The 5,001-nt window shown below is 48.9% G+C and overlaps 1 pseudogene; it reads left to right on the forward strand.

Annotated features, from left to right (window-relative positions):
• The first annotated feature begins 1,674 nt into the window (after positions 1 to 1,674).
• LOC122474907 lies at positions 1,675 to 2,092 on the forward strand (annotated as a pseudogene).
• The last annotated feature ends 2,909 nt before the right edge of the window (positions 2,093 to 5,001 follow it).

Here is a 5,001-nt window from a genome sequence, read left to right on the forward strand (position 1 = left end):
ACACAGGAAATAGAAGACCTTGAAGTACGGTCAGATGTGTTTTAGAATGAAACTCTGGCAGTGAATATAGGATACAGCGTACGGGAGTTTGATTCAGACGTAAAGGCCCAGAGAAGTAGAAGTCAGCTAAGGTTATGGTTTGGCTCCCTGGAAAGGGGCAAGGGGACAGGGTGTGGACGGAATGTTCAAATGTCCGCGAATTTAGAATATTCTTCCATGAGTTTAGATCTTATTACTTTCACGGTAACCTTCCTAAAGGTCTATTTTCATCCACTTTAACATTAAGTATACAGACTCCGGCTGACCTCAAAAGCAACCAAAGGGCTGTTCAAACATGAGCTAAAGGTAATGAATGCTCACGAACTGTGTTGATCTCAAAGCCTGTGTTTCCAATGGATGCGGCCACTACCTGGTCTCCTCAAAACTGATCCGATAACAACGATTACAAGATAATATTCTGATAAAAATCAGGAACTATACCTGCTGGATTGTTTACTTTAGACATCACAGCAGCAATCAGAAAACCGGAACCGGGATTATTTGTAAGTGAGAGGAACGTAGATCTGGAAAATCCATGAGAACCAATTTTAATAGTCAGCAGAGGAGTTCAGGAAAGTAATGTGGCACAACATGAACATAGAGGCACCGAGAGCTTTCATAATAAATAACAGACGTAATAAAGAAAACATTCAATTTACAAGCATGACTAAAAAGATAATACCTAATAGGAAACCTAACAAAAATGTGCAAGACTGTGTAGTGAAGAGTTAACTCTGGGCTTGGAGTGTTCAAACCTGGCACACTCCAGAGAAAGCAATGGCCCTTGACTGGCTCTTGGCAGAAAAACTCTAAGCCTTAGGAACATCCTGTCTGATAAGGATGCCTTTACCTGGGGTCTGGTGTATGCTCACTGTGTGATCTGTGATGACTGCCTGTTTTTGTTTGCTTGGGCTCTGGGCCATGCTGTGTCAATCTGATCTCTGGGGAGGCTGAAGATAGAGTGGCTAAGGTGCTCCACGCCTACATGATAGACCTCCAACAAACTTCCCGGGCACTAAGGCTCAGGTGGGCTTCCCTGACTGGCGCATGTTGTCACCTATCGTCACTGGGAGAATTAAACGCTGTCTGTGGGACTCCTCTGAGAGAGAACAACTGGAAACCTGCATCTGGTTTTTCCTGGACTCCACCTATGTGATTTTTTCCTTTGCTGATTTTAATCTGTATTCACTAGCTGTCATAATTCGTAACTGCGATTTAACAGTTTTTCTGTGTCCCATAAGTCCTTTTAGCAAATCATCAAACCTGAGGGCGACCTTGGGGATCCCTGACACAGTTGGTGTCCTAAATGGGATTGGCTGTACTGATCCTGACTTACTGAACCATGGTGAAAGTGCTCTTTGGGAAAAGGAAAGGTGACTGGGTGCGGTTGATTAATCTTAGGTATTTGAGTGGCTACTGAGTCACCTGTGATATGAAACAATAGCGGTGCTGTGATCATTTACTAGCCATAAAAATTATCGATGGAATTTAGTATTGACAGACCCAACTCCTGAGAATTTGCCTCACTAGATACATAAGGAAATGCAAAACAGTGAGAAACAAACTAAATATACAATTCTTTGGCGGTTGTTGTCTGCAAAGAGAGGGGGCTGTCCTTCCTCAAGCTCTGACAAGATGGCGGAAGGGGAGCAGAAGGAGCAGCGTGCTTTGTGTAAGTTCACCTACCATGACATGACCTTGGCCAGCTGCTAGGTGTGTCCCTGAGCCATTGATGCAGCTGTACAGCACCCTACAGTGGCAGAGGCTGAACTGAAGTCTATGGGGGAAGCATCACTCACTGCTGCTGTCCAAGGCCAAGAAGGAGCCTCCCTTCATGAGAAGCCCAAGGTGGTTAAGGACACACCTGTGGGACATGGTCATCCTGCCTGAGATGGGGGGTGTCTACAATGGCAAGATCTTCAACCAGGTTGAAATCAAGCCCAAGATGATTGGCCACTACCTGGGTGAGTTCTCCATCACCTACAAGCCCATGAAGCATGGCAGGCCTGGCATGGAGGCCACTCACTCCTCAAGCTACATCCTTCTCAAGTAGCCTGTTTGGCCAATAAAGGCACAGACTTTTCTAAAAAGAAGAAGAAGAAGAAGAAGAAGAAGAAGAAGAAGAAGAAGGGTGGAGATAAAGTGAAAGAGAGTGTTCAGTGGGGAACCTCACCCTGTGCCAAGCTTGTATTTCTGCTGATCTGAGCCACAGCTGCTAGCTTCTAGAATGCTACCAAAGGGGGAAAATTATGTTGGAACAACAGATAACAAGCACTTCTAAGGAATTCTGGCCACAAGAGGGCAGTCCAGGTGGCAGGGGGACAAAATTAAGAAATTATTGAAACTGCGGCGTATGATGTGATGGAGTTGTTCCATTATGTCCTCAGCTTCCCCTCTTGGGTTTCACAGGTGCTAACACAATTAGAGTAACCCACAAGAGGATGGGGGATAACAAAGGAGAGTCGAGGGACTTTCCCCAGCAGCATAGATGTATTTAAACAGTTATTAAGAAATGGGATGAATAAAGCTGAAACAAATGTCTTAATGCAGCACTGGCGGAGGTTGCTGCCAGTCCCCCAACAGTGAAAATCTTTTTTAAAAAATCTGCTCCATTTACCTTAGTTTGAAGGAATTGGAAATGCCAGAAGGCAGATGATGATGAGAAATCTAAGCTTGAATCACTGGGGGTGATGGTCCAGCAAATCAATTGTGATCAGGATTATTGAAAGAGTCAGGGTCTTTTGACCCAATCTCCAGGTACAGCGCCGAGCCACCTGCATATGTGTGGGTAGGATAATCAGGTACTGGAGACACCTTGACGTGGGACCCCAATGCCACCCTGATTCCCAAACCTGGTGGTGAGGTCCTGATGGGCCTACGGTTACATTGGAAGGATATGAGGATGCCATGGTTGACAGGTTGATGGGGTTAAGGCGACAGTTTAGAGGAAAATTGGAATGTTTGAACGCACTTTATGTGAAGCGGTGGCATTTCCTCTACCTGGACGTGTGAATTGATGGATATTGTGTCTGACGAGGAGCCACTTTTTCCACCTAGTATTGAAAACCAGACTAATAACTGCACCTGCTAATGGAAACTATAGAATTGCTTGAGCCCATGCAGTTCGTTAATTTAAAACCATATCGCACACCTGGGGACAAAAGAGATGATCACTTTAATTAATGACACGTTAGAAGCTGGATTGAGGGCACCACAAGTTCTCTGCAGGATAGCACTGTGTGGCCCTTGGAGAAGGAGGATGGCTCTCAGGGCGGAGCCTGGGCTGGTGCTTATGACAAAAGTACGTGAGCGCCACCCAGTGGCGGCCACTGGGATTCCGGACCAGAACATTTCCAAATACAAGCTGAGACCGTTACCAGCTTGCCATCCGACATCAATTGAAACTGCCCCAATGACTGCCGATGTAAATAACCTTGGACCCTGAAATATGCAGAATATGTTGGGTGGATGTCAGAGGCACACTTCAATAATGAAGGCAGTGACCCGAGGAGTTCCATAATAATACAGAAGTTGTTTACACAGGAGCATGCTGCTGGGGTGCAGGGAGGTGCTCCTGTTCATCTGCAGGTGGCCTTTTTCTGGCTAGGGCCAACTTTGGAACCGCCTCCAGGAGCTGTGGGTCTGCAGCTCTCCGTTACCAACAAACAGCAGTTTGTTTTATAGATGGCAACTCCAAGGTCAAGCTTCCCAGCATCGCCCTAGTTGGAAGGTCAGTGCACCTCAATCGACTGTTGGAAACACTCCAGTGGAAGGGCAAATCATCTCTGTGTGCTGAAATGCCTGCGCTTTCCTTCGTTGTGATGGAATAATGGAACAATGAGCAATGAGTCCCTCCGTGTGAGTTTTTACTGACTCGTGGGCAACGGCCAGTGGTTCAGCCATATGGTCAGGCCGATGGGCCATGGAGAACTGGACAACTAAAGAGATGTCCGTGTCGGGCGTGGCCTATGAAATCACATTAAATAGGACATGTTGAAGAACCCCATCTGAAGAACCCTATCTCAGGACTGGCAGGTGATTAGAACCGGCAAGCAGGTGTGCTGGTGAGCTCACATGAGACGGCCACTTGGGTCTGTTGAAATGAATGAACGTGGATGCAGAGACGTGCGGACCATCTACATATTCCTCTTGCAGCTTCAGAGCCACAAAATGCAAGTAAGAACTGTCCCCACTGCCAGTGCGAGAGACAGGCTGCAGATTCCCCCGGCGGGGGGAGACCTACCTGCAGCTGGCAAGTCCTGGGACCACGACCGGTAGCCCTGGGGGCCGTAATGGGTCCCGCCGGTAACAGACACTGGGTCTGGACTGGAGTTTGCCCACCTGATGGTGTAGACACGAATGCTCACACGGTAGCGCACCTGCCACGGTGACTGCACAGTCACATTTCTCCAGGTCAAGGCGCACACTCTCTAGTGCATGTATGGCCGATCGCGGCTCATCCCATGGCCGTGGCGCGCCGCATACCGGCCTCAGAGCCGCTGTCTGACAGAGGATTGAAGTGGGCAACACAAATGTTTCCTGTCTCACGGGGGAGACACAAGGCATGGAGGGCTGGCTTACACGCCTCCCGAGTGTGTGCTCACGCTCAGCACGAGGAGCCTGAGGGAGGGGCTGGTGCAGAGCCGCGGGGGATGCCGGGTAATTGTTCCCCATCACTTCAACTTTCTCTTCTGCTGGACGCGGGGGTCCTGGGACCAGGAGTGCAACGGCACATGCAGGGAGCAGGAAGGAGCTATCGCCGTGTCTTCAAACCCGCAAGCTGGAATCTCTGAGGGCCTGAGGTGGCTGTGCTGAGGGTGACAGAGAGTGCCACAGTGTGGCCCACAGCCCCTCTGGGAAGGCGGGTGCACCGAGGGGGAGGGACGTGTTGCACTGAGCCCCGGGCCAGCGCAGTGGCTGCACCAAGGACGCCTCTCAATGTTGGGAACACTTGGCTTAAAA

This window comes from Prionailurus bengalensis, chromosome D4, assembly GCF_016509475.1.
Source record: "Prionailurus bengalensis isolate Pbe53 chromosome D4, Fcat_Pben_1.1_paternal_pri, whole genome shotgun sequence".
NCBI classification, from domain to species: Eukaryota; Metazoa; Chordata; class Mammalia; order Carnivora; family Felidae; genus Prionailurus; species Prionailurus bengalensis.